Raw genomic sequence first — 10,935 nt, 5'->3', positions numbered from 1 at the left:
TCTTCAAAAACTAGAACAATTGAGCCAAAACAGCGCTGGAAACTTCCTGCTCCTCTACTCTTATCTCTCCCCGTGTAGCACGTGTACAGACATATATGATAGCAATAACATCCTTAAACAGACTGACATGTACATTCACAAATGGGCAGACAGTGCCTTTGTGTTTACAAAAGTTTATGACAAATCAAATTCTGAAACTCAGTCTGAAGTTGATGTCAGCACACACACAACCATAGACAGTCACTTCTCGAGCTCGCGTGGTCAATGGGCAGCCTCAGCCTCGCTGTGATAAAACGAGTAATTCTGAGTTAGTGTCACAGCTGCTATACAGATGGCAGCTATTCTGAGTTTTGTATTAATAATAATAACAGGCAGGAAACCATAGACGGGAAAGGAGACAGAGTGAGAGCAGCAGAGTAGAAAGAAGATGGGGAAACAGGAGCAGCAGTGGGAGCAGGCCCAACAGAAAAAACATGGGTGGAGGCAGCAGCAGCAAGCGGAACATGTACAGGAGTCAGAGTGAGAGCAGCAGCAGAAACAGTAAAAAACACAAAGGTGGAGGCAGGAGCAGCAGGAAGAGAAGCAAACATAGTAGCAAGAGAAGGAGCAGAGGAGGAAGTACATGAGGAAGCAGGGGGAAGAGCAGCAGTAAAAACAGAGGTGGAGGCTGCAGGAGGAGCAGTAGCAGTAAAGGTTAGAGGAGTTAAAAACAAACCATCATCCCTGGAGACAAACTTCCTTCACACTTTTAAATGATTTTTTCCCCCAAACAGCATTTAAATTCTACTTAAAACAAAATATAAAAAATGTTCTGCCCTGTTTTTTCTGAATAAAGTCTTCAGCTTCAAACCTGCTCTGTGTCTGTCTCTGTTACACTGAACATCTGCAGGTTAGACTCGATTTACTGATGTCAGTCCCACGTCGAGATATTTATTGAGGCACTTACCGTTATTCTGTTTATGATCCAACAGTGCACAGTTGAATGAAAATACATTGCCAGGCAGGTATGTTGAAGTCCATTTTTTTGACATGGAATAAATAGCCATATAAATATATATATAAGAGCGCATCACAGAGACTTTATTATTCCCAGAGGAAAGATTAGTTGTCATAGCAGCAAATACACAACAAACATCAAGCACACACCAATTAGTTAAACTACAGGAATGTCTTCAAGACATAAAGATGATGACCTCAAATTTTCTGCTTCTTAATTCAGATAAAACTGAGGTTATTGTACTCGGCCCTGAAAGTCTTAGAAACATGGTATCTAACCAGATTCTTAGTCTGGATGGCATTACCTTGGCCTCCAGTAACACTGTGAGGAACCTTGGAGTCATTTTTGACTTCCATGCACATATTAAACAAATATATAAGACTGTTTTCTTCCATTTGTGCAACATCTCTAAAGTTAGAAACATCCTGTCTCAGAGTGACGCTGAAAAACTAGTTCATGCATTTATTACTTCCAGGCTGGACGACTGTAATTCATTATTATCAGGAAGTCCAAAAAACTCACTGAAAAGCCTTCAGCTGATCCAAAATGCTGCAGCAAGAGTCCTGACAGGGACTAGAAAGAGAGAGCAGATTTCTCCTGTATTGGCTTCCCTTCATTGGCTTCCTGTTAAATCCAGAATTCAAAATCCTGCTCCTCACATACAAGGTCTTAAATAATCAGGCCCCATCTTATCTTAATGACCTTGTAGTACCATATCAGCCTATTAGAGCACTTCGCTCTCGCTCTGCAGGCTTACTTGTTGTTCCTAGGGAATGTTTCTTGCTTCATGTGTGAGCGGTCCCTGGTTCGAATCCCAGATGAGTCTGTGTGGTGCTATAACAACTCTAGGAAGACATTAGATTAATTCTCCTTTTTTTTAGATTGTATAACTTTGATTTTTTCTTTCATTTGTTTAGATACCAACTGAAACCACAAAGCTCCAGTTTCACACCCCAAACTAACCAACTGTAAAGCTTCTGTTCATCAGCACAATAGTTTTCAGTTTTCAATTTCACATTGGTCTACACTCCCCACATCCTGTTATGTCCTTATCCTCATTGCAAATCAGAGATTTGAATATAATCAATTCATTAATTAACAATTGAATTCCACGCTTGTGTTCATCCACAGCAGCTGGACAATAAAGTTTATTGTGACCCTGATACTGCAGCAGATCCTTCTGATCCATTTCCTGTTATCACTTCAAATAGAAATGAGGCTGCAGAAAAGCAGCTGCAGGGCTGCTGAAAATACTTTTCTGCACCAACTTTCAGCCAGCAAACGCTCAACTTCTCCCAGCATGCTGAGCTAATGATTAGTTGGTGTTTTTCTCCAAACACTCTCTCACTCTTCTCTCAACGTGTTCACAATAAACTGTGAACAGACACCGAGCAGAGCAGCAGAAGACCTCATTCAGGAGCTAAACTCAACATGAACTGAACTCACAGTAACGTTAGCTCGGTGCTTACCTTTAGATGAGCGCACAAACTGAGAGACACTCTACTGTGGCAACACCACCAGTTTATAAAGAACAAGAGATGACAAAGAGAAGTTTTTTTCCGGAAAGAGCAGCAAAACAAACTTAGTGAGGAGGAGGGAAACCTCTCAGACAAACCCAGACCCCTGCACAAAGTGCTGTTCAGACAAACTCATTTATATTTCAGGTTTTGCAGTGTGGCACACCACTACCAGGTGAGCCATCACACTTCCTCTTTATGCCACAGTACAGGAAGTGTCAGCTCGAAGAATTTTATTTATTTTAATTTTTTTAGTTCATCTATTTATTTTAAATCCAACAGTTAAAAATAAAGGGCCGAAAATTCACCCCGTTCCTTTTATTTACTGGAAGAGATCAAATCTGAGACTCTGTTGTGTTGAGCTACATGAAGACAAGAAGATTCAAACTTAATACAAAAAATCTGATATACATTACAATATTTGTAATTAAAGGATCAGTAGCTGCTGGCAAGGCTCTCCACTTGCTCCTTCAAAAGTTGTGTTGTGAAAACCTGAGTTGTTGTTGTTCATATCGGCAACAGGGTTGAATTCATAATTGCCGTTGCCTGGTAGCATCGACCAGCCAAACAACTGGGGTGAGGTGGGGAAGATCCATTGAGGTCCAACCGCAAAATTGCCCACAGCCTGATAATTTGCACCACTTCTGATTAAATTGATCTCCAGGTGCTGGGTGTACTGCTGCTTGAGTGGGGGCTGTCCCTCTCCCTGAAACTGAATCACAGACAGCACAGTCAGTAAAAGTACAATACAAAGTTCTTGTTTCAAATTCAACACATTTCAAATGAAATTAATGAATGAATTACCCAGATGTCTGAATCAAAGTTTAATAATAGGAGATACTTACATGAAATGGGACACCCTGATTGAGATGCTGAGGATGTGACCTCCTCCTAAACTTTCTCCTTCTGTTTTGAAACCAGGTTTTTACCCAAAGATGGAAGAAAATAGAAAACATCTAATCAGTTCACTGGAGACAAGATTGAACACAAATTCAATTTCTTATGTTCAGTAAGCTGAAAAACACTCACCCGTTTGTAGGTCAGTCCTGTCATCTCTTCCAAATATTTAATCTCTCTTGGCTCATGGTAATGCTTCAAATGAAACGGGTGGACAAGAATATTTAACTGTCTCTCTGTGAACACCACCTTTAGGTTTCTCTGGAGCAGTGCTGGGATCGTGCAGAGTGGCAGTGATGGGACAGCAAAAACCTGTTTCTGCTCTGACACAGAGCTGGAAACAGCCTCAGAAGTATCACTGGTTTTGTTGCTCAGCTCCTTTTAAAGAGCACTCTCCACCCGTGAGGCGAGTTCTTCCAAGGGAAGACTCCCTTCAAGGGAGACAGGGACATTTCTCCCATTGAAACTAGACCAACAAGCCAAACAGTTAATTGTGTCATTTTCCCAAAGTCACACATCAGAGTAAAAAAATGAAGAAGAGTGTATGAAAGATTGTTTTGAAAGCTCAGAAAGTCATCGGTTTCTGTGTTTGATTCTAGTTTTTATTCTAGGATTAATTCCACAGAGATTGTGCACAGTGTGATGTAAAAAAGTAGAAGCTAAAAGTAAAAATAGTATTTTATATTAAATTCTAGATTTAACAGGAATCCAGTGGAGAAAAGTCAATATAGGAGAAAAATGCTGTCTTTCTGTTTCCTGCCAGTTTTGCTCTGAAGCTAAACGCTTTCCGTGGAGTTTTTAGGACATCCTGATAGTAACAAATTACAGAAATCAACAGGGAGGCGGCAAAGTCTTAAACAACAAATGGGCTCATCTGGGATTTGAACATAAGAAACTCAAACTGAGGATCATCCCCAAAAACCAAGTCACAGGAAACAGCTCCTTTTTAAAATCTCACATTTCAGTGCAACAGTTTCCAACAATGGCAGCCGCTACTAAGTTTTCATATTACTCTAATTGATCTTTCTGCGTCACAAAATAAACTTTTAACATATTTTCAGAAAGTAGCCGTATGAACTTCAAATATCTATTTGGTTTATCAAGACATCGCATATTTGCAAAAGTGCTGTGACGTTTTCGGAGACGTCTGTTACCCAGTGCTTATCGTGATGTGCTCGCGCCGAACGTGGGTCTATACTTTCTGTTCTTTTGTTCATATTTAACAAAACAAAAATGCAGACATAAGTGTGCACATTAGTTTTGACTGCTAGTGAAAATAGTTTTCTTTACAAATAACTCTCTCGCTGAACTAACAGCCAGTCCCTCGCTGCTCATATTGCCTTCATATTAAATCATTTTGTGCTTTTTAAAGATCTTATTTTAACATTGCACTTAAAGGAATCCAGGCACTCATCTTTCCGATCTCCATAGACTAACAGGCTGTGGATGACTGAGAACAGACAAAGCTTATATCTTTTAGGCACTGCTGGGAGTTGAACCCAGGATCTCCTGTTTTCTAGTTTAACACTTACTAGACAGGCACTTTAACCAACTAAGCCACAGCGCCACATACACGCCACACAGATGAGTGACTGATGAACACTGAGAAAACCTCCACACATCAAACCAATTTGAGCTTAAACAGAAACACATGAAAGGTAATCTTGTTTTTTTTATATTAATCACCAGAGGTTGTCGCATCAAAAGAGACGATGTCTGTCAAAGTCAGGGGTTAAAAGTGCGACGGTGTTTTTGTTTTGCTAACTCTCCACGACACTCTAAACTCCAGGCTCATCTACAGTCAGCCTCCTCCATTGCCCCTTGATGCCCACTCACACTAGTCAGCTTCTGGGTGGGAATCCTGCAGAGTTACTCTAGTTTTGCATTTTCATTTTCTTCATTTGTTTTTAATTTAGTTTAGTTTCACTTATGTTCTATTGTGAGTTTATGTATTTCAGTTTAGTTTAGAGAGCAAGAGAGTAATAATAACTAACTGAGGAAATAAAAGTAAAACCCTTCAAAGTGCTGCAGAGAAAGAAAAGATTTCACTCTTGTCAGTCTCCTTAAATGATAAAAACTGGACTTCACCACAGGCTCTAACTTGGCTGTCCAGTTTAAAATCACTGTCCAACTGAAAACCAAGGTCAGTAAGAACATCCAGGAGTCCCAAATCAGCAAGGACCACTAGTTCAAAACACCAACACCTCTGTTTTCTTATCATTAGAATTTAAGAAGTTTAAAGCCAACCAAGCTTTAATGTCATCTAGAGATGCCAAGCGAGGTTTTATGGAGATGCCATCCTTCTGCTTTAACAGTCATCAGTGGAACAATGAAAAGAGATCCCATGCCTTTTAAGGATGAAACCCTAAGGCAATATATAGAGTAAAAAGAGCAGTGGCCGTAAAATTGACCCCTGTGGGACGCCACATGACAGAGAAGCAGACGATGATTTGGAACCGAGAAGCTGACAGAGAAAGTTCTATTTACCAAATAAGACTAAACCAATTAAGTGCAGTGCCACCAATACCCACTAGATCATCTACCGTAATCGAGATATTAGAATTTTGTCTTCTACTGTGTCAAAGGCAGCAGTCAGGTCAAGCAAGACCAGAACAACGTGGTTACCAGAATAAAAACCTTTAAGAATGCAGATTCTGTGCTATAAAGGGTTTTAAATCCTGATTGAAAAACCTCAAGGATGCCATTACATCTATAAAATATTTCAGTTGACACAAAACAATTTTCTCTAACACTTGGAAAGAAAATGCAGCTTGGAAATCGGTCTATAATTAGCTAAAACTGTGTGATCAAGGCCAGGTTTCTTAAGCAGTGGCTGCACTACTGCATGTTTGAAAATTGCAGGAACCGCACCACAGGACAGACTGCTGTTAATAATGTCAAGGACAGACTGCCCTATACTAGGAAAACCTTCTTTTAAAAATTGTGGAGGGAAAGGATCCTGGGGGAACCTGCGGGGTTAATATGACACCCCGCATCCTCTGAAATGGAGAGAATCACAAGCTCAGACTGAGTAAAATCAGCAGTGCAAGGGACAGAGACAGAGGGGTCGGGAGCTGTGATAAGAGGCCTGGCGGTGCCGACCTTTTCAATAAAAGGTGATCATCATGTCTGGCGATTACACCTGAGCAGAGACTTTGTTTGGTGAATGACACAGGTCAGAAATAATAGAAACAGAAACAAACTTGGGCGTGACAGATGAGCAACCACACACACCAGCGCCATCGTGTTACCAGTCAGGTGTGAGGAACAGTTGGACCAAAGGTTCATTCAAGACTTTTTATGTGAAGGGAAGGAGTTTAAACTGGATTCTGGATTTATCAGAAAATCAGTTCTGTTAGATCTGTTTCAGGATGGCTGAGTGGTCTAAGGTGCTGTGTTCAGGTCGCAGTCTCCCCTAGAGGTGTAGGTTTGAATCCCACTTCGAGCAGTTTCTGCTTGGTATGAGGACTCTGATGGGTTTAGATTTTATTATTTGTATTGGGAAATATTTAACCATATATGCTTAGAGGTATATAATCGAGTGTGTAGTGATAGGATGTGTGATCTTTAGCAGTCTGCAAAGGCTTTGTGTGCATTCCAGAGTGCTCTGGCATTCACACCCACACCCTGGGAGCATGGGAGAGGTCGTACCTTGTTTTATTGTTTTATGGTAGGATAAACGTAGCTATGTCAGTTTTAGGCTAAGTGCCTTTTGTTTAGATGAACTGCTGGACTTCCAGGCCAGCAGGTTTAGGGAAGTCTTTATGGGGTCACACTCTGACCATTAGAGAAGAGCCTGAGTTATGACCTTGGCTCGCTGTTTTTTCTGCTTCTAACAAAGGTGGGAGTGAAGCTCCCGTGCAATGTGCTCTGTTGTCTCTACTATCAGGAAAAATAAATAAATAAAAAAGGCCCTGACTCTCTGAACACAATATTCTCTTCATAACTCGGCAGTATGAAATGTCATGAAACAGTGTAACTCACTCACAGTAAGTCAGCAGTATAGGATAATACAAACCTATCCAATAAATCTCATGATTTTCACACTCTTTTAACTCAGAAGAATGATGCAAACTAAAACTACATACTGATTACACAAGAAGTATGATGTGGCCTACAGCAGTATCATGATTCACTCATTTTGATTACAGGTATAATGTAATATATAACAGCACAATAATCTCACAACTGCTACAAGCACATTTGCCTTTCTTAACATATGCAAGAGAAAGGCAGCTGTTAAGAAAATGCCCTTTTGGGTGAGAGAGGCCCACAGGCCCTGCATGCAAGCGTACTAACACACATACATGCACTGAAGAACAGCTTACACTATAGCACACACTATACATGCACCTATATCTCTCATTGGTGTTAGGGCAGGGATAGCTCAGTAGGTAGAGTGGTGGCCCCATGATCGGAAGGTCGGGGGTTCGGTACCCCTGAGCAAGGTACCGTCCCTACACACTGCTCCCCGGGCGCCCAGTGGCTGCCCACTGCTTCACTGAGTGAATGGGTTAAATGCAGAGAGGGATTTTCCCCACGGGGACCAATAAAGTACACTTTCTTTCTTTCTTCTAAAGCAGGGAAAAACTTAACAGAGTTTTGTTATCAAATGCTGAATCTCCAGCTTGCAGGACAACAGGTGAAACGTTTGTGAAAACAGAGAAGGATAAAATAAAGACACAGAGAGTCTGGTATGACCAAGCAATAATCAGACAATAGATTTAGTTGGTAATACAATACATTGTGACATGTTTTCTGTTTGATTGATGCAACACAAGTCATTTACTGTATGAAGGAAATTCTCTTTTGTGATAATATTTTGAACGTGCATTTCTGTTGACCTGTCAACTTAGCGCATTATGAGCTGATAGGCAAATTAGTTGATACTAGATTTGGAAAAATGACTGGATTATAAAATAAGTGAATAAGATGTAACAGAGGGTTGAAATTAGTTTCTTATTTCTAGTGTGTGGAGAAAGGTTTTATCATGGCACACATCTGTTTACATGGGAGGAAACTCCTCATGTGCAAGCACTAGGTGCGGCAGTGGATAGGAAAAACTCCCTTTAAAGGAAGAAACCTATGACAGAACCAGGCTCTAGAGGGGGCAGTCAACTGTCAGGACTGGTTGGGGGGTGAGGGTGAAAAGAGAGAGAGGGGGGGGAGGGAGATGGGACAGGTATTAGGAGTTAAAGGGAGACAGGGGAGGGAGAGGTGTCAGGAGAGAAAGGGAGAGGAGAGGTGAAAATTAAGATGGAACAGAGGTGGAGGAAGACGAGGTGACATTAGCAGTAGAAAAAGTGGAAAAAGTAGAAAAAGTAGAAAAAGCAGGAGTGTCCTTCCTCCAGAAGAAGCGGAAGCGTTTTTTCTTCTTTCCCATGAGCTTTTCCACGAGCACTTTTTTCTCTAGGATGAGGGTTCTCAACTGATCGATTGTTTCTGAGTTCTCCTTCTCAAGTCTCTTGCATGTTTTCTCCACTTCTTCTAATTTGGCTTGTTTGTCTTCGAGCCTTTCTTTCATTTCTTTAGATGTTGCCTCCTGCATTAGCTTTGCCTCGTGCAGCTCTGTATAACTCTGTTGTAATTTGTCATGCGTGTCTTCTAACTGCTGACTTCTGCTCTCGATTTCCTGAAGTGTACACTGCAGGTCTTCGTTTGTTTTCTCTAGTTGTTGCTTTAGCACCTGCATCTCAGTGTTTTTGCACTTCAAGTTGACTGAAAGTTCCTCAAGTTCTGTGTTTTTTCTCAGCATGTCATTGAGCTCACTCTGCATCTCTGAGCATTGGTTTTGCAGTTTTTCCTTTTCCCCTTCCAGTTGAGTTGTTTTGTAGTTCAATTTGTTATAAAGTTCTTGCAGGTTTTGGTTTTTCCTCTCAAAGTCCTGGAGAATTTGTTTGTCTTCTTTCTGCTTTATTTCCTGTTGTTCTTGGTCTTGAAGCAGCTCTTGATATTTGTGCAGTGTTTCATCAAGCTTTACCTGCAGCGCTCCGTATTTTTCCTGCACACCTTGGAGTTGGCACTGCATGTCTCTCTGGTTAATGTCCAGTTTTTCCTTCTCTTCAAGGATTTCTTTATTTTGTTGCAGAGCTTCATCAAGCTTTACCTGCAAGCCTTCGTTGTGTTTCTCGATGTTCTGAAGCTTGCAATCCAGATCTTTCTGTTTCATGTCTTGCCGTTCTTTCTCTTGAAGGAAGTCTTTATTTCTTTGCAGTGCTTTATCAAGCTTTATTTTCAGCGCTGTGTATTTTTCCTCCACGTCTTCAAGCTTGGAGTCCATTTGTTTCTGTTTAATTTCTTGTTGCTTTTGTTCTTGAAGCAACTCCTTACTTTTGTTCAGTGTTTTATCAAGCTTTACCTGAAGCGCTTTGCATTTTTCCTCCATGCCTTGTTGCGCTGCTTTATGTCCTGTTGATGTTTTTCTTGGAGGAGTTCTTTATTTTTTTGCAGAGCTTCATTAAGCTTGATTTGCAAGCCTTTGTTGTGTTTCTCCATGTCCTGAAGCTTGAAATCCATTTCGTTCTTTTTTATCTCCTGTAGCCTTTTTTCTTGAAGAAACTCTTCCTTTGTGTGCGGTCTTTCATCGAGCTTTACCTGCAGCGCTCTGTATTTCTCCTCCATGTCTTGGAGTTGGCACTGCATGTCTCTCTGGTTTATTTTCAGGTGTTCTTTCTCTTCAAGGATTTCTTCATTTTGTTGCAGAGCTTCATCAAGCTTTACTTGCAGCTCCTGATTCTTTTTGTCCTTCAGCACTGGTTTTTCGAGTGCTTTATCAAGCTTTGCTTGGAGCTCAAAGTTTCTTCCCTGCATGTCTAGGAGTTCCATTTCTTTCACCTTCAGAATACCTTCCTTTTCTAGAAGCTGGCTGAATGATTTGTTTTGATCAGGAAGTTGAATTTTGTCTTCCTGGGCCCTATTTCAGGAAGCCGGTTTAGAACAAACTCTGAGTAAGTATACCCTGAGTTAACGGAAACTCTGGTTTTTCGGTTTCACAAAGCGAGTTTAGATTCATTCTGAGTGAGTTACTATGACGACACACTCCGTGAAGCTAACCTGCCCCCTAGCAGGTTTACTTCAACTAACCCTGACGTTCTCCGCCTCTTTGTCGGAAACCTGACTGCAGGAAGTGTCAGACATGGCGTGCTCCTTCCTTGAAGAGCCAGTAGATGTTGAAGCCCAAATTCTCCGCAGAGCTCTCCGCCGGGAGAGAGTGATTAGAGCGCGTTTGGACATTTTATCATTTCCTGATGATTTCCTGTGTGAACGTTACCGTTTTTCAGCACAATCTATAATTTATTTGAATAACATCCTCAGGCCTAATATTGCTCATGCGACACATCGCGGACATCCTCTCAGTTCTGTACATATTATTTGTATTGCACTTCGGTTTTTTGCAAACGGGAGCTTTCTGTATAATATTGGTGACGCTGAGCACGTTTCCAAGGCTACCGTCTGTCGGGCAGTCAGGAATGTTACAGTTGCACTGAAACGTTTCCTGTACTCGTCTGTGGTGTTCCCCGGTCA

At 41.1% G+C, this 10,935-nt stretch overlaps 1 long non-coding RNA gene, 1 other non-coding gene and 1 pseudogene across 2 annotated transcripts; all 3 read right to left on the bottom strand.

The window, feature by feature from the left end:
* Positions 1-2,737: 2,737 nt before the first annotated feature.
* On the bottom strand, positions 2,738-3,739 carry LOC146688740 (uncharacterized). The gene is made up of 3 exons (XR_014915879.1): positions 3,544-3,739; positions 3,360-3,420; positions 2,738-3,226 (listed from the first exon to the last, which is right to left on the bottom strand). It is a non-coding gene; the product is annotated as an uncharacterized LOC146688740 (long non-coding RNA).
* A 1,150-nt stretch (positions 3,740-4,889) lies between these two features.
* trnat-agu (transfer RNA threonine (anticodon AGU)) lies at positions 4,890-4,978 on the bottom strand. The gene is given in 2 exon segments: positions 4,890-4,925; positions 4,941-4,978. It is a non-coding gene; the product is annotated as a tRNA-Thr (tRNA).
* A 3,470-nt stretch (positions 4,979-8,448) lies between these two features.
* LOC146688738 (uncharacterized) lies at positions 8,449-10,221 on the bottom strand (annotated as a pseudogene).
* Between the last annotated feature and the right edge of the window lie 714 nt (positions 10,222-10,935).

Source organism: Copadichromis virginalis, linkage group LG17 (genome assembly GCF_057382275.1).
Source record: "Copadichromis virginalis isolate Kocher_CV1m ecotype Utaka linkage group LG17, C_Virginalis_male_GT1.1, whole genome shotgun sequence".
Lineage (NCBI taxonomy): Eukaryota > Metazoa > Chordata > Actinopteri > Cichliformes > Cichlidae > Copadichromis > Copadichromis virginalis.
The sequence above is the reverse complement of the archived record's forward strand: the minus strand, read 5'-3'. Positions and strand labels throughout refer to the sequence as shown.